Raw genomic sequence first — 18,461 nt, 5'->3', positions numbered from 1 at the left:
TGTTGCTGGTAAACTCACCCAGATTGGTGGATGCAAGTGACAGAAACCCAATGTCCTGGTTTTTAAACATGTCTGTCTGAAACTATGGGTGCATAAATCTAGAACTGCAGTTCCCATTAACATAGGAAACGGCTACAGAGCATTCACTAGGGCAGTATATTCCAATCTTAATTCCAGAATTCTGGCTGTAGGGAACCAGTGACAGCCCTACAAATCTCAATACATGTAATCTTATGTTCAGAAATGCAGTCCAAAAAGTGGACTCTCTGTAGCGAAATGGCTCCCACTGCAGCAGTGTCTGAGCACCTTGCAAACATTAATTTATCCTTTTGACATACCTTTCATATCAGCAAGGATTAGTATGCCTGTTTTACAATTAGGGAAATTGAGGTACAGAAGCACTAACTCCTCCAAGGGCTTGCATGGAGTCTATGGCAAAGCCTGGAATTGAACCCAAAACCTCCCAAATCTCCACCCAGTGCCTTAAACAGAGACCAGTGAGCAGGGTAGCCTGCCTGCCTACTTCTGTAGGGTTCCTGGATACAGAAGCCGAGTATATCAATGCTGTTGTCCTGGGGGGGGGGTTTGCCTTCCTCTGCCTAGGGCACAAGTTACTTGCTGGTTTGAACTAGAGTTCAGTAACTCAGCCAAAGGTTGTGGGTCTGTTACAGGAATGGGTGAAGGAAGTGCTGTGGCCTGCAATGTGCAAGTCAGACTAGATCAGTGGTTTTCAACCTGTGGTCCATGGACCTCTGGGGTTCCACAGACTATATATCAAAAATTTCCAAAGGGGTCTGCACCTCTATTTGAAAATTTTTAGGGGTCCACAAATGAAAAAAAGGTTGAAAACCACTAGAGTAGATGATTGTGGTGGTCCTTTCTGGCCTTAAAGTCTCTGAGTCTGAGTCTTCCAACCGCCCTCAATGGGTAGCCCTTCTGCTGAATGGTGACGGAACTCTGGACCTTGCAAGTCTGCTTCCCAGTGGAAGAGAAACTACTGATGCAGAGTCTGGGGCTATCCTAAGTGTGCCTTGCTTTATGTACCATGCACACCAGTTCTGGAGCAGAGGCAGTCACAGACAGCATGAAGGCAATCCCTTCTTCCAGAAATCCCACCCCAGTTCCCAGGAAGTTTCTCTGTCCCAAGAATCCACTCCAAATGCAGAGAATAAAACAAAGAAATTCGCCTATCTGCCACAGCTTCTCTCCAAGAACGACTGGATAACAAAATGACCAATAATACAACATTTCTTCAAAGACTAAAAACTCGATAAAAGGAACCTCTAAGGCTGTGTATGACAGCACTCTCTGGTGACACCTACCACAGCAATAATATCCTGGCAATTTTCTCAAAGCCCTTGAAACAGATGAATAAAGGATGGTCATTGGAATTCCAAACTTAGCAGTCATCTTAGCTGACTCTAGTTAAAATAAGGAACATGCAATGTAGGGTGTGCTGGCATGCTCCTCCTGCCCTATGTGCATCTAAAAGGATTCTTGAAGATGAATATAAACGAATTATCTGAAAAACACAGCTCTACTTGGCAAGTCAAATAAGAGTAGATGCATATAGCTTTGTGACTGTGGTTGGCTGGCTGTGAGCTATGGGCTTGTCATAGACACAGTGCCTTGATGCACCTCTTGCATATGCTCGTAAGCAGTTTTGGTGTCTTAGAAATGTTGCTGTCTTTGGCTGGCACTTCAGTAGCTTCAGGCCACAGGTTCCATGAAAGACTGCAGAGATGCTTTTCTAATACGTGCAGTGTACTTACTTAGAATACTGTGTTGGTCTTGTTAAAAATTAGCCCTACTCCCAGAATGTGCCTGTGTTCTTGTTAATAAATTAAATGAATGGAAAGGGAAGGTACCTCAGTCAGTTGAGTCACTTCAAAAGCCTTTCAGTAGCAAATCATTCTCAATGAAGAGGGAGTTTAAAAAATGGGAGACCCTGACCCTCATTTTGGATTTTCAGTGTAATTCTAGTTCTACAAATTCCTCTTATCCAAAAGTCCTAGTTATCCAAAACAGTGTCCCTCAAGTAGCCTGATGTTAGTTAATAGCACTTCTGCTTATTCAAACACCCAGTTATCCAAAACTTTCAGATGTCCCCAGGCCATTCCAATAAACAGGAGTGTACTGTAAATGCAAACAAGAAATGAGGGTGATTGATCCAGTGTTCTAAGTTCAGGCATTTTAATTAGGGCCAGTAGTGCTAATATTAGTGTTAATTCCTATCTCAATTGTTATGCCATTAGTCACCTTTAGGAAGTAATGTAGACCCAGTACCTAAATTGAAAATGTTTCCTGCTAAATTTTGATCAATGCACATGTCACACCCCTGTCAGCCTCAGAGCATTGCCAACTGTTTGCCTTTTATCAAAGTCCAGGAAAAAATTACCTACCCCAATATACCTGTCACTTTGTGCCATGATAGTCAAACTGTTTAGCCGTGTGATCCAATGTGAATCTTTCCATAAAAACAGTATTCTCTTGACTTCCCAATACAAAGCCAACCTGACTGTGTCGTGCTGTGGGACCTCCAAAGTGTACTCCACTTAGGGCATAACATTTCAGCTTTGCTCAGGGAAAGCTACTGCTACAATCATGTGAACACTGAAGCTACTGCACGGATTCCTTACAATCTGGACTCATCCATTTGATGCTGCTACAGCGTCAAAAACTATCTAAAAACCTGTCCCATGAAGTCCAGAAAGAAAATGGGATTCCTGGGTTTGGTCAAAAAAACAATAAAGAAATGTCTTGCCATCTCGGAAAGCACTGAGGTCCCACAGTGATTAGTACCGTACTGGAGCCTGAGTGGAACAGAGTCTCCTTTGCTTCCATTTCTCATCTAAACCCCGATCAGCTTGTTTATGCCCAAGTGTATGTGTTTAGGAGAGAGTGAGTGTTAAGTGCTATGGCTGTGGGGAAAACCCAGTGTTAAGCCTTGTTGCTCTGAAACCAGGGCAAGAGTATGGCAAATCCTTTAAAAGCTATCTCTTGGATTTAAATATTGCTTACTTTATTCTGTTTTATAGGCTCATTACTAGTGTGCTGGGGCAGTGGGATCTCAGAAGAAGGGATTAATCTGGAAAGCTAAAGGCCATGTTTAGGGCTTCAAAAACTTGAAGTGTAACTAACACACACCAGCATTATGTAAGTGCTAGTCACAACTCCAGAGTTAAGACTGAGTTGAGTTTTGCATTTGAATAGGGAACAAAGCCTCTTAATTATGCATAGAGAACACAGCATATCCACTCCAATTTACAGCACTCCCTCCCTGAGTAAATCTTTTAATTAGTTTGAGTCCAGCTGAATTTTAAAATGGCTCCTTCAAGACCTCTAGCACTTAGTATCAGGAGAAGGAATTACCTAACAAATCTCTCTTGTGAGAGACTTCTGGGGTTTGTTTTTTTTAACGCTAATTCCATAATATACACATTTTTGTAACTGCAAAAAAAGTTAATGGGACACTGTAGTTTGCAATTGATAATCCCAAAAGCCAGCACATGAAGAGTTTCATACAGCTGCTCCTTTGTGCATAGATAGTATTTTATGTTTTGCTTTGTCTTCTGTTGAACTTATGCTTGTAAAGTCTATGACTGTGCACAGTAACAGTCTTCATCTCAAAGCCCCTTATGAAGGTGAGTATTATACACCAACCCCACATCCAATCTCCGTTTTACAGGTGGGTAGTTAAGGGCACATGGAGGCAAGCTGATTTGCAAAAGTTACTAAAAGGGTCAGGAATAGAACCCAGGTTTCCTGTCTGCCACTCCTCTGCTTTTAACTACTAACTCACACTGCCTCTTGTGAGTTACAGTTGCTGTGGGAATCATAAGGCTTAGCTGAGATGCATTAAACCTGTCCCTGGACTATTGTGAGTGGAGAATGTATAACACCTATGCTCACGGCTCTCAGAACAGAGTTCCTGTTTCCTTCCTGTCCCCTTCCAGGTGTGGATCATGGAAAAAGCTGACTGGTATTTGACTCTGGTTATTTGAGAAGCTTCTCTCCAGGCAGGGAATAGCTCGCTGTTAGACCCTACATTTAAACCATGCGTTTCTGGTGGCAAGGCCCTTGTTGTCAGGATACACTTTGTCAGGAGCTGCAGCTCAGCTTCAGGAGAAGATAAAGACACTAATTTCTTTTAGCATTTTATTAATTGTCTTCTAAGTTGTGTCAATTTTCTGAAGTTGTCATGGTATCCAGTGTTACAGGAATTAGCCAGATAAAGCCCTAAAAAGCAGCACCTCAGGTATGCCACAGTAGCGCTGTAGTGTAGTCATTTGCTAGCGTGATGAAAGGCCTATTCCTATTGCTGTAGTAAATCTACCCCTCCAGAGGTGGCAGCTAGAATTCTTCCATTTTAGCAGTGTTAGGTATAGTTACTGCATCTCAGAGGTGTGAATTTTTCATAACTGCAGAGCGGCATAGCTAGGTAAACCTAAGTTTTAGATGTAGACCAGGCCTTAGTCTTCCTGCGGCAGAGGCTCTCTTACTGTCTTCTTCCTGTAAACCTCCCCATTTGCATGACACACAAACAAAAACTAACCAGAAAGTATCAGTGGAAGAGGGTTGTCTTGCTGAAAGATCTGCTCTAGCTCAACCATGGGCTGGATGCAGGAATTACTGGGTGGTGTTCTCTCGCCTGGGTTATGTAGGAGGTCAAACCAGCTGATCATAATTGTCTCTCTTGACCTTAAAATCTGATTGATTGTTTGTAAAAACATCTGAACAAATGAAAATAAAAGTGGGGGGAGGGAGGAGTGGAAACATCTGATGTTCAGACCTATGGCAAGAGTTTTAAGTTGGATCCAATAGAAGATAAGAACTCAGGACATGTGTTTGGATAGGAAAATGCAAGGTATAAAGAGGGTGGTGCAAAAAAATGGTGCGTTCTGAGTCAGGACTGAACCAAAGGGAGAATTGTGCTGTTGGAGCTGTCACATTTGTGTGAAATGTAAAGAGGTCTTGGCTCTGGTGGTAACTGAAAACCCCACAGTGCCTTTTCTGAGTAAGGATGATAACCTGAGTGTCTTGGTCAAATTCCAACCGGGAATTATTCTGCCTCCCTGAATTTCCCCCACTCCACTGTCAAGTGGTTATTGTATTCTTCACTTCCTGCCCTAACCTATTGTGCTCGGTTAAACAACTGCCAGCATCACCTGGCTGTGCTTAAGTGGCAGGCAAAGCGATGTTTGCTGATTGCTTGTAAAGCACTTTGAGATTTTTCTGCTATGGAAGGTGCTAGGCAAATGTGAGCTCCTCCTTGCTAGAGGTAAACTTAGCTAGGATGATGTTTGGTTGCCCATGATTTATCCTCTCCACTTGTTCAGGGTTCTTCACGATCTATATCCTTCCAAGTACGTACTATAGCTCTCCTCCCTTAGGCTGTTGCCTTTCTCTGTCCTGGGAACTGCTCTCATATCTAACAGCCAAATGCAGGAAACATATTAGGTATAGATCTAGAGACTTTTTATACCTTTTCATCTCTTCCTGCTCTGGGATAGCTGATGCAGTAGCAATGATGTCTGCCTGTTTGACAGATCTGCACCTTAATTTAAAAGAGCAGAATGCTAATCATGAAGAAACAGAAAACAGATGTTATGCTGCCTTACCCAGACCCATGTGTCATTTCCCATAGGCACAGCACTGAACTGCAGTAGTGTTGCAGAAGCAAATGTGCATTTGTATCATTTGTTAATCTGCTGCCCTGTGGACATTCAACACAGAGCCAACAAGGTGGACATTTGCCTCTATGGCTGGAAAGCAACTGGAAGAAGTGGGTGTTAAGGAGGAGATGCCTGGTGGAGAACAGGGAGATTATCCCCGCTCAGAGGGATGGATGGTCTGAACTAATCTCAGCTGGCTGCTGGATTGTTCAAAGATAACCCAAACCAGTGTTTAACAGGGAGCTGCCCCCATTTTGCTCAGAGAGAAATAAACCCATCACTACTTAGCTAATGTGAGTGAACCTGAAGATCTTATGCAGCAGAGAGATCTTCTTTATAGCTAAACTCGGGGGCAGCCCTGTTGTTTTTGTAATGTCTGTTTGCAGCCCAAGCATTGATGGACTAAAGCTTTTCGAAGATTGATTGATTGGATGGTTAATAAGAGAGCATGCAAATATCAGTTGGTGCTTAGAGCTAACCATGGTCCCAGGCTTCCCATTCTTGTGCACAGCAGTGGTCCTCTGTGATTTAGCATCACCTGTTGAAAGTGGAATGCCACTTACACAAAGCCAGCCCCTACATGTGTATCCCTTTGGAAAGAATATCGGTTGTGCTGTGCTTTTCCTAGAGGTTTTCTTTGATGTTTTCATGGATCACTGGGTCTGTGGTTTTAATTTGTGCAGAGTACTCACCTTTCTTGCAACCAGCTGCTCTAACTGGAGCCTTCTAGGTGTGGCTTGTTGGTGGCTACCTGCTTGTAGTGACAAGGGAAAGTCACATTCATGTCTGTCTGTCCCTGAGACCACTATATCTGTTTGGAGCCTACATATTCCAAGGATGATATGTCTTCCTGTCAAACCTGCATTCTATGAGGTACCCCCTGAGGGGAAAAAAAGTCTCAGCACTTGTGTGTCTGTGTGCACATGCACAGGACTCTTTCACCTCCCTTCTCCAAACTCCTCCTGCAGGCTTCGTGCTGAACTACCTCAACGAGGAAGACTCCACCACCTTGAGTCATGACTCTCCCTTTGGCCCAGCCCTAGCTTGTCTATCTGAAGGTCTTTTTCTCCCTTTTTGTAAGCCTTGCCACCCTCTCAAGCTGTACCTGCAGGCTTAATTTTAAGTTCTTCTATCCTGCTGCTTCTGTTAACCTGTGTGGGAAGGCCACAGCTGTGCAATCTAAAGCCATAGAAAGCCTGTCCTTGGTTACTGTGCATTACAAAGCCTGTTCTGTTAGGCATCCAGCCGTGTAGTCTGTCCCTAACACTGTGAGATCAGAAGGGATCCTTTTTAGTTGTTTCACTCATACTGAATCACAGTCATTCACGAGATCTGCAATGCATCCATGGGAGGGTAGCTCATGACCTAGCACTGACCCAGTGCTAACTCTTGCACACCTATTTCTGTTAGTACTTCATGCTCTTCCGCCACGGTTTCCATTACGCCAGAGGCTGGAGTGCAGCTTCCCGCTGTTTCTCTCTCTGTCTCCTGCTCAGTGTGAGGAATGGAAAGTTACTCATGAGAGCAGAGAGTGACCTGAGCTGCTTTGCCTGCCCAGGTTTCGTTTAAACAGGGTGTGCAGTGACCTTTTGCGGCAAGTGTGTGCACATGAAAACCAAGTTGGCAACTGTGAGAAGCTGCCACTTCTGCTGATCTGGGCTCCTTCCCTCAGGAATTTACTCCTTCCACTGATTTGGATTTCCAGATAAGTACCAAATATAGCCTACAATTCTGTGAACTGGACTCAGACTACGAGGACCCTGTTAATTTATGGTCAGTATATCCCAGACAATTCACTTCTTCCAAAGCTCCTACAAAATTAAGAAATCTAATCTAAGATTAAGGTCAGGCTTGACAAAGCCCTGGCTGGGTGATTTAGTTGGGGATTGGTCCTGCTTTGAGCAGGGGGTTGGACTAGATGACCTCCTGAGGTCCCCTCCAACCCTAATATTCTGTGATTGTATGATGATGTCATAGAATTTCTTCCTGGCTCCATATCTCCCAGTTCTTCTTCGAGTGATTGCTCACATCCATTCCAGTTAGGTGTGCGCGCCGCGCGTGCACGTTCGTCGGAAACTTTTTTACCCTAGCAACTCCAGTGGGCCGGCAGGTCGCCCCCTGGAGTGGCGCCGCCATGGCGCCCAATATATATCCCTGCCGGCCCACCCGCTCCTCAGTTCCTTCTTACCGCCGTGTCGGTCGTTGGAACTGTGGAGCGCGGCATAGCTGTCCTCCACGTCCCTAGCTCTCCTTGTTTTTCTATCGTTATCTCTATTGTAGTTGTTAATTAGACTGTTAGTTAGATAGTAGTAGTTAAGTGTTAAGTAGTTGTAAATAGTTTTTCGCCGGGGGCTTAGCCGCACCCGGCACCCGGCACCGGGCTCATGCCTGGTTCGCCGGGCTTCAAGCAGTGTGCGGCCTGCAAGAAGCCTATGCCCACGAGCGACCCCCACGACGCGTGCCTGAAGTGCCTGGGGGAATCGCATAGATCCGACAAGTGCCGCATCTGCAAGGCTTTTAAGCCAAGGACTAAGAAGGAGAGGGATCAAAGGCTCCGGACTCTCCTCCTGGAGGCGGCACTTGACCCGGCGGCTTCGCAGGCCGTGATGTCGGCGCCGGCACCGGATCGCACCGACACCGAGAAGACTCCCCGGCACCGACCTTCTCCGGCACCGGGGACAGAGCCTAGGCCGTCGAAGTCCACTACTCCGGCCAGGCACACCCGAGTGGAGCGCCCGGCCTCAGCATCGGCCGCGGCGCCGCCGGCACCGTCGACTCCGGGCCCGGCGGGTCCGTCGAGTCCGGTGCCGCCAAGCTCCCCCATGACATCTGGGGTCGAGATAGTGGTGCCATCTACACCAGAGACCTTCGCCTCGGCACGGGACCTCATAGCCATGACCGAGCCCACTCAGCTACCACCCCCGGTACCTCCGGTGCGGGTTGTGTCCAGAGGCAAGCCTATGATGTCGGCACCGTCCCGGGACTCTCGTTCTCGCTCCAGGTCCCGACGTCAAGGTCGCTCCAGATCCCGCCGCCGCTCGCAGTCCCGGCACCGCTCCCCTCAGCGGTACCGGTCGCACTCGCGGCGCCGGTCGACACCGAGACGGTCGCGGTCAGAGTCCAGCCGTCGTTACCGGCACCGCGAGTCCAGGAGCCGATCCAGACGTTCGCCGCACCGGTCGACCTCCCGGCGCCGAGCTGGTGGCAGGTCCCGGTCCCGGTCGACCTCCCGGTACCGAACCGGTGGCAGGTCCCGATCCCGGCACCGAAGCGGCGCCCGGTACCGATCCAGATCCCGGCACCGTGGCAGAACTCGGTCCCGCTCCCGGCACCGTTACGACTCCCGGCACCGGTCCCCGGCACCGAGACGATCGCCCGTGCCGGCCCGCGCGGACCATTACCATCCAGGGTCCGCTCCGCCATGGCCCTCGAGGCAGCCGTCCGTGTCTTCGCTGGCGGACAGTGGGTACGCGCTGGGCACCGACCGGCAGGCGGCGCTGTTCAGCGAGCCTCCACAGCAGGACGCAGCCCCACAGCAATGGGGTTTCTGGACACCCTGGGCGTATCATCAGGCCCAGGGCCCCCAACAGCTCCCTGCTAGGCCGGCGACTGCAGAGCGCAGGGCACCTGAGGCCTCGTTGTCTCGCCCCCCTCCCTCCCCGGATGGGGAGGAAGGATCCAAGCAACAGGACTCCACTTTGGCTCCTGAGGCAGAGGCGAGGGCCGAGGGAGACCCCCCTTGAGACACCTTCTTGCCGGGGGTCTCCTCATCTTCTTCCCCTGATGAAGCGGTGGCTGGGACCTCCTCCAACAGCCCCCCCCCGCTGGACCTCAGGGCGCACCAGGACCTCCTCCGGCGAGTAGCCCAAAACCTGAGTCTACAAGCCGAGGAGGTCTCGGAGGTAGAGGACCCTATTGTCACCATCCTCTCCGCGGACGCTCCCACCAGGGTCGCCCTGCCGTTCATACGGACCATCCAGGCCAACGCCACCACCATCTGGCAGTCTCCGGCCTCCATTCCTCCCACTGCGAAGGGCGTCGAGAGGAAGTACATGGCTCCTTCTAAGGGCTACGAGTACCTCCACGTACACCCGACTCCGTGTTCCCTGGTGGTCCAATCCGTCAATGATAAGGAGCGTCATGGTCAGGAGGCTCCAGCCCCCAAATCCAGGGAGGCTAGGCGGATGGACCTCCTCGGCCGTAAGGTGTACTCGGCGGGGGCGCTGCAACTCAGGGTCTCCAACCAACAGGCCCTGTTAAGTAGATACGCCTTTAACTCCTGGGTGGCAGCAGACAAATTCAAGGAGCTGTTGCCACAAGATGCTCGTCAGGAGTTTGCGGCCATCTTAGAGGAAGGCAAGAAGGTCGCACGCACGTCCTTGCAAGCCTCTCTGGACGCTGCGGATTCGGCTGCCCGTACCCTCGCGTCGGGTGTAACAATGCGTCGCCTCTCCTGGCTGCAGGTTTCCGGCCTTCCGCCGGAGCTCCAGCACACAATACAGGACCTTCCTTTTGAAGGCCAAGGGCTGTTTTCGGATAAGACAGACCCTAGACTAAAGAATCTAAAAGACAACCGCGTCATCATGAGGTCACTGGGGATGCACACTCCAGTGACGCAGCGCAGACCCTTCCGGCCGCAGCAACAGCAACAACAGCGCAGGCCGTATCTCCAGTTCCGCCAGCGGCAGGACCTTAACAGGCGCCGCGGCAGAAACGGAAGGCGCAGGCACTCGGGGAACCAAGGGGGCCAAAACCAAGGCTCCTCTAAGCCCCCGCCTGGTCCCAAGCCTTCATTTTGAAGGTGCGCCCGAGGGCGCAGTAACAGTTTCCCCATTGGATCCTTTCCCCCCGTTTTCCAACCGCCTTTCTTTTTTCCTCCCGGCGTGGTCCCTAATAACATCAGACCGCTGGGTCTTACGCACGGTGCAGTCGGGATACCGCCTGCAGTTTGTTTCATTTCCTCCTCCCCGCCCCCCTTCCTCGTCCCTCTTCAGGGACCCCTCTCACGAGCAATTCCTTCGGCAGGAGGTGCAGACGCTCCTCCGCAAAGGAGCTATAGAGGCGGTGCCGGAGAACGAGAAAGGCAAGGGGTTTTATTCCCGCTACTTTCTGATCCCCAAGGCCAAGGGAGGCCTCAGGCCCATCCTCGACCTGCGAGAGCTCAACAAGTACCTGGTGAAGTTGAAGTTCCGCATGGTTTCCTTGGGGACCATTATCCCATCCCTGGATCCGGGAGACTGGTACGCCGCCCTCGACATGCAGGACGTGTATTTCCACATTGCTATCTGGCCACCCCACAGACGTTTCCTTCGCTTCGTTGTGGGGTCTCTGCATTACCAATTTGCAGTCCTCCCATTTGGCTTGTCCACGGCCCCGAGAGTGTTTACGAAATGCATGGCAGTTGTTGTGGCGCAGCTTCGGCGCAGTCGTATCCACGTGTTCCCGTATCTGGACGATTGGTTGATTCGGGGCACGTCGGAACAACAAGTCTGCAGCCATGTCCGTGTGATCACCGACATGTTCGCCACTCTGGGCCTCTTGGTGAACACAGACAAGTCCACCCTGGCCCCCACACAAAGGGTGGAATTCATCGGGGCCGTCCTGGACGCCACTGTGGGCAGGGCCTTGCTGCCATTGCAGCGGTTCCAGGCCTTGTCGGCAATCGTGCAACGACTACAGACAGCCCCCCTGACGTCAGTGAGGACGTGTCTAACCCTGTTAGGCCACATGGCGGCCTGTACTTTCGTGACCAATTACGCTCGGCTCCGCATGAGGCCACTCCAGTTGTGGCTCATCAGTCATTACAGGCCGACAAGACAGCCACTAGATATGTTAATCACGATCCCCCAGAGGGTCTTAGATTCTCTCGGCTGGTGGCTGGACCAGTCAGTGTTGTGTGCGGGTCTCCCCTTCCACCCATCTCAGCCCTCGGTGTCCCTAACAACAGATGCCTCAGATCTCGGCTGGGGGGCCCACGCAGGGACCCTGAGGACGCAGGGCCTGTGGTCCCAGGAGGAGGTGCGGCTACACATCAACATGCGGGAGTTGAGAGCGGTCCGTCTTGCTTGTCAAACGTTCTGTCATCAGCTCCAGGGTCGTTGTGTCGCGGTGTTCACCGACAACACGACGACCATGTATTATATCAACAAGCAGGGCGGCACCAGATCCTCCTCCCTGTGCCACGAGGCGATACGACTCTGGGACTTTTGTGTAGCCCACTCCATTCACCTCATGGCTTCCTTCCTCCCCGGAGTACGGAACACGCTGGCGGATCGATTGAGCAGATCCTTCCTGTCACACGAGTGGTCCCTTCGCCCGGACGTCGCCCTCTCCATCTTCCGGAGGTGGGGTTATCCCCGGGTGGACCTCTTCGCGGCCAAGGGGAACAGGAAGTGCCAAGCGTTCTGCTCCTTTCAGGGCAGGGAACCCGGGTCGATAGCGGATGCCTTCCTCATCCAGTGGTCGACCCACCTGTACTATGCATTTCCCCCATTCCCGTTGGTCCACAGGGTCCTTCTGAAGGTGCGCAGGGACAGGGCTCATGTGATCATGGTAGCCCCGGCGTGGCCCAGACAGCACTGGTACCCCATGCTGCTGGACCTGGCCATAGCCGACCCAGTTCCCCTGCCCCTTCATCCGGACCTGATTACCCAGGAGCACGGGACCCTCTGTCACCCGGACCTGCAGTCGCTGCACCTAGCGGCGTGGCTCCTGCGTGGCTGACTGGCTCTGAGCTGCGCTGTTCCACGCCGGTGAGGGAAGTGCTCTTGGGCAGCAGAAAGCTGTCCACAAGAGCGACATATTTGGCCAAATGGAAGCGATTCTCCTATTGGTGCGTGGAGAGAAATCTCCGCCCTATGGAAGTTTCAGTAGCCAACATCTTAGACTACATTTGGTCCCTCAAAGGGCAAGGTCTGGCCATATCGTCGTTACGAGTCCACCTAGCGGCTATCTCCACCTTTCACCCGGGTGCGGATGGTAACTCTGTTTTTTCCCACCCGACGGTGTCTAGATTCCTTAAGGGGCTGGAACGTTTATACCCTAACGTCCGTCCCCCTGCTCCAACCTGGGATCTTAACCTGGTGTTGTCCCGACTCATGGGGCCCCCCTTTGAGCCGTTAGCTACTTGCTCCCTGCTTTACCTCTCTTGGAAGACGGCCTTTCTAGTAGCTATCACCTCAGCTAGACGGGTGTCGGAACTCCGGGCTCTTGTGGTAGACCCCCCATACACGGTCTTCCACAAGGACAAGGTGCAGCTGAGACCACACCCTGCTTTTCTCCCCAAGGTGGTCTCAGCCTTCCACGTCAACCAAGAGATATTCCTCCCGGTTTTTTTCCCGAAACCTCACTCCTCAGGCAGGGAGCAGCAGCTCCACTCGCTTGATGTCCGTAGGGCTCTCGCGTTCTACGTGGAGAGGACCAAGCCCTTCCGCAAATCCCCCCAGCTTTTCGTGGCAGTAGCGGACCGCATGAAAGGGCTTCCTATCTCCTCCCAGAGGTTATCCTCTTGGGTAACGTCCTGCATCAGGACCTGCTATGACTTGGCCCACGTCCCTACGGGCCGTGTGACTGCGCATTCTACCAGGGCGCAGGCGTCGTCGCTGGCTTTCCTCGCCCGTGTGCCCATCCAGGAAATCTGTCGGGCAGCGACCTGGTCATCGGTCCACACCTTTGCTTCCCACTACGCCCTGGTCCAGCAGTCTAGAGAGGATGCGGCCTTCGGATCTGCAGTGCTCCATGCCGCGACTTCTCGCTCCGACCCCACCGCCTAGGTATGGCTTGGGATTCACCTAACTGGAATGGATGTGAGCAATCACTCGAAGAAGAAAAGACGGTTACTCACCTTTGTAACTGTTGTTCTTCGAGATGTGTTGCTCACATCCATTCCACACCCGCCCTCCTTCCCCACTGTCGGAGTCGCCGGCAAGAAGGAACTGAGGAGCGGGTGGGCCGGCAGGGATATATATTGGGCGCCATGGCGGCGCCACTCCAGGGGGCGACCTGCCGGCCCACTGGAGTTGCTAGGGTAAAAAAGTTTCCGACGAACGTGCACGCGCGGCGCGCACACCTAACTGGAATGGATGTGAGCAACACATCTCGAAGAACAACAGTTACAAAGGTGAGTAACCGTCTTTTCACCTAACCTTGCAGTGAAGTACACTCTTCCGGCTTTGGCTGTATGTCTCAGAGGCGAGGCCTTGACTCCTTATAGCCCCACGTAGAAGGCCCTTAGCTTAGTAGCATTCCATTAACATCTCAGTCTGTTTGCAGGGGGGAGGGGAGCATGGAGTGAATGGGCTGCAACCTCAACAAAAGTGGATATGTTTTTAATTGTGCATAATGAACTAAAAAATATCCCAAGAACTCGAAGGAGCTCAGTTGTTTGACTTAGTTTGCGCACCACTGGCATGAGAAGACTCTGGTCCCAAGATCTGACTTAAACTGCAACTTTTTTTTTCTCCTCATAGATTCATAGATGTTAAGGCCAGAAAAGACCATTATGATCATCTGGTCTGATCTCCTGCATAGCATAGGTCAGAGAGCTTCACCTAATTTTTTTGTATTCAGTCCATAACTTCTGGTTGAGCTAGAATGGTTCTTTTAGAAAGACATTCAGTCTTGACTTCAAGACTACAAGTGATGGAGAATTATTAAGTTTATTCCAGTGGTTAATTCCCCGCACTGTTAAAAATTGGAACCTTTTTTTCTAGTTTGAATTTGTCTAGCTTGAACTTCCAGCCATTGGATCTCATTGTGCTTTTTTTCTGCAAGATCAAAGAGCTCTCTGCTGATCAGAAATCTCCCCTCCGTGTAGGTACTTGTAGACCATGTTCAAGTCATCTCTTAACGTTCTATTCAATAAACTAAATAGATAGAGCGAGAGACTGAAAATGCTCAAAGGCGGTTTTTTCATACATCACAAATCATTCTTAATTCTCTTTCCAGTTTTTCAAATTCTCCTCAGGTTTGGACACCAGATGTGTACATAGGGTTCAGTAATGGTCTTATAATGTTGTATAGCGCTAGTCCTGTTTATTTCCCTGTTTATACATCTGAGGATGGTGTTCATTCTTTGAGCTACAGCATCACACTGGGAGCTCATGTTCAGTTGGTTTCCACCATGACTTCAGAGTCTCTTTCAGAGTCACTGCTTTCCAGAATACAGTAGCATCCTACAAGTATGATTTATGTTCTTTTTTCCTAGATGTGGCTGTTTTTAAATGCATGTTGCTCAAATGAACCCATCTTACCAAATTATCCAGCTCAATCTGTACAACTGACCTGTCCCCAGGGCCGGCTCCAGGCACTAGCCTAGCAAGCAGGTGCCTGGGGCGGCCAATGGAGAGGGGCGACCCGTCCGGCCATTCGGCAGCAATTCGGCGGCGGGGCTGTCACTCCCTCTTGGAGCGAAAGACCTGCTGCCGAATTGCCACCATAGAAGAAGCGGTGGTAGAGCTACCACCAGGTTGCTGCCGATCGCAATCACGTTTATTTTTATTTTTGCTGCTTGGGGTGGCAAAAACACTAAAGCTGGCCCTGCCTGTCCCCATCATTATTTACCACTCCACTGTTTTTTGTGTAATGTTCTACATCATTGATATAAAACATCTAATAGCACTGGGCCAATCACCAATCCTTGTAGGCTCCCACTAGAGTTTATTGAATTTTGATTTCCCATTTAGAATTCCTTTTTGCAACCTATCACTTCACTAGTTTTAATCCTTTTTATGTAGGTAGCATTGATTTATATTTATATAGTGCTAATTTTTACCAGAATATCATATGGGACTAAATACTTACAGATGACTAAGTGTATTGTGTCAATTACCTTTTATCAACCAAAATTATAATCTCATACAACAAAAATCAAGATTGTTCTGTTTAAAAAAAATAAGTTGACTGACTGGCATTATTTATGCTAGCATCTTTTAATCCTTCGCTGCCTTACCATGCATTTTAATCCCATATCTGCCTTACCATGATTTTGTCCAAGATTGATGTCAGACTGCCAAGCCTAAAGTTTTCTATATCCATCCAAGTTTTTACCCTTTTTACACATTAGTTTTTTTTTCCAGGCCTCTGGAACTTCCGGTATGTTCCATGACGTGTTAATGAACATCAATGGTTCAGAGCACTCCTTAGCCAATTCTTTTAATACTCTTGGGTGCAAGTTATCCACTCCTGCAGCTTTAAAAATGTTTTACTTTAAAAGTTTCTATTTAACATCTTCCTTAGTTACTAATGGAACAAAGTATTTCATTATTACTGTCAGATACATAATCCAGCTTCTTTCTGAATTCAGAATAGAAATGTTTATTGCATTCTTTGGCCTTTTCTGCATCATGCTGGTAATTTTACCCTTCTTGTCTAGTATCATACTTGTATTACTGCTAGGATTTCATTCATTCCTGATATATTTTGAAGAACACTACTAGCCATAAATACCTTTAGCTTCCCTTATCCACTATCTGCATTGCCTAACTGCTGATTTGCATTCATTGCTTTCAGCTTCCTGTATTACTCCTGGGTGAATTATGCACCAAAAATTAAATTTCTGTGCACAACATTTTAAAACTATGCAAAATTCTGCATATTTTATTTTTCAAAATAACACAATATAATCACATCAATTTCAGTTATTTCGGTAATTTATTTCAAAATACCTGTCAACAAGTATGTCGCTAACAATATAGAAAACCAAAAAAGATTCAAGAAATGTTTTTTCACAGATTCCTTACTAGGCATATTAATACAGAACTCTGAGTAATAATTCACTTAAACTACAATACAGAACTGTATTTCCCGCACCCCTCAGAAGCAGTGCAAAGGCTTGGCAGATAACGGAGGAGCTGAGACAGAGGGAAATAATTGCTGGGAAGGAGTCTGGCTGTGAACTTGGAAGGTTGTTGGATATGGGTGGAAAAAGTATGGAACAAGGAGTTGTTGTTTTTGCTTTGGTTGGGTTTCGGGGGTGGAGGGGGGAGATTGTTAAGAAGCTTCGCCCATGCAGACTCTGGCTGACCCCTAGCCTCTCCCATTCAGTCAGGCACATCAGCACCTGTCCCAATGTGTCCTTGCACCCCCTCCCCCCATCCCTATGTGTCTCTGTGACCCCACTCAGCATCCCCCTGCATCTCCTCCCCTTGTTCCCATAGAATAATAGAACTGGAAGGAACCTCGAGAGGTTATCTAGTCCAGTCCAGTCCCCTGCACTCAAGGCAGGCACTCAAGTATTATCTCTAGACCAGGCCTGACAGGTGTTTGTCTAACCTGCTCTTTCAAATCTCCAATGATGGAGATTCTACAACCTCCCTAGGTAATTTATTCCAGAGCTTAATCACCCTAACAGTTGGGAAGTTTTTCCTAATGTCCAACCTAAACTGCCCTTGCTGCAATTTAAGCCCATTGCTTCTTGTCCTATCCTCAGAGGTTAAGAACAACAATTTTTCTCCCTCCTCCATGTAACAACTTTTTATGTACTTGAAAACTGTTATCATATCCCCTCTCAGTCTTCTCCAGACTAAACAAACCCAATTTTTCAATCTTCCCTCATAGGCCATGTTTTCTAGACCTTTAGTCATTTTTGTTGCTCTTCTCTGGACTTTCTTCAATTTGTCCACATTTTTCCTGAAATGTGGCACCCATAACTGGATACAGTACTCCAGTTGAGGCCTAATCAGCATGGAGTAGAGCAGAAGAATTACTTCTTGTGTCTTGCTTACAATACTCCTGCTAATACATCCTAGAATGATGTTTACTCTTTTTGCAACAGTGATACACTGACTCATATTTAGTTTGATACACTATAACCCCTAGATTCCTTTCCACAGTACTCCTTCCTAGGTAGTCATTTCCCATTTTGTATGTTTGTGGCTGATTTGTTCCTTCCTAAGTGAAGTACTTTGCATGTGTCCTTATTGAATTTCATCCTGTTTACTTCAGACCATTTCTCCAGTTAATTTTGAATTTTAATAAGCATATCTCCATATATTTACTTATCTCAGAACTGGAAGGGACCCTGAAAGGTCATCAAGTCCAGCCCCCTGCCTTCACTAGCAGGACCAAGTACTGATTTTTGCCCCAGATCCCTAAGTGGCCCCCTCAAGGATTGAACTTACAACCCTGGATTTAGCAGGCCAATGCTCAAACCACTGAGCTATCCCTCCCCCATCCTCTAAAGCACTTGCATCCTCTCCCAGCTTGGTATCATCCACAAACTTTATAAGTGTACTCTCTATGCTATTGTCTAAATCATTGATGAAGATATTGAACAGAACCGGACCCACACCTGATCCCTGTGGGATCCCACTCATTATGCCCTTCCAGCATAACTGTAAACCACTGATAACTGCTCTCTGGGAACGATTTTCCAACCAGTTATACACTCACCTTATCCGACGAAGTGGGTATTCACCCACGAAAGCTCATGCTCCAATATGTCTGTTAGTCTATAAGGTGCCACAGGACTCTTTGCTGCTTTTTCATCTAGGTTGTATTTTCCTAGTTTGTTTTTTGAGAAGATCATGTGAGACAGTATCAAAAGCCTTACTAAAGTCGAGATATACCACATCTACCGCTTCCCTCCTCATCCACAGGGCTTGTTATCCTGTCAAAGAAAGCTATCAGGTTGGTTTGACATGATTTTTTTTTCTTGACAAACCCATGCTGACTGTTACTTATCTCATTATCTTTAGGTGTTTGCAAATTGATTGCTTAATTATTTGCTCCATTATCTTTACGGGTACAAAAGTTAAACTGACTGGTCTGTAATTCCCCAGGGTGTCC

General features: G+C 48.5%; 1 protein-coding gene across 9 annotated transcripts in view; it reads left to right on the top strand.

Annotated features, from left to right (window-relative positions):
* WIZ (WIZ zinc finger) overlaps positions 1 to 18,461 on the top strand; it is a 160,209-nt gene that overhangs the window by 101,180 nt on the left and 40,568 nt on the right. The window lies entirely within an intron of this gene.

The sequence above is a fragment of the Gopherus flavomarginatus genome, chromosome 16 (assembly GCF_025201925.1).
Source record: "Gopherus flavomarginatus isolate rGopFla2 chromosome 16, rGopFla2.mat.asm, whole genome shotgun sequence".
In the NCBI taxonomy this organism is placed as follows: domain Eukaryota; kingdom Metazoa; phylum Chordata; order Testudines; family Testudinidae; genus Gopherus; species Gopherus flavomarginatus.
The sequence above is the reverse complement of the archived record's forward strand: the minus strand, read 5'-3'. Positions and strand labels throughout refer to the sequence as shown.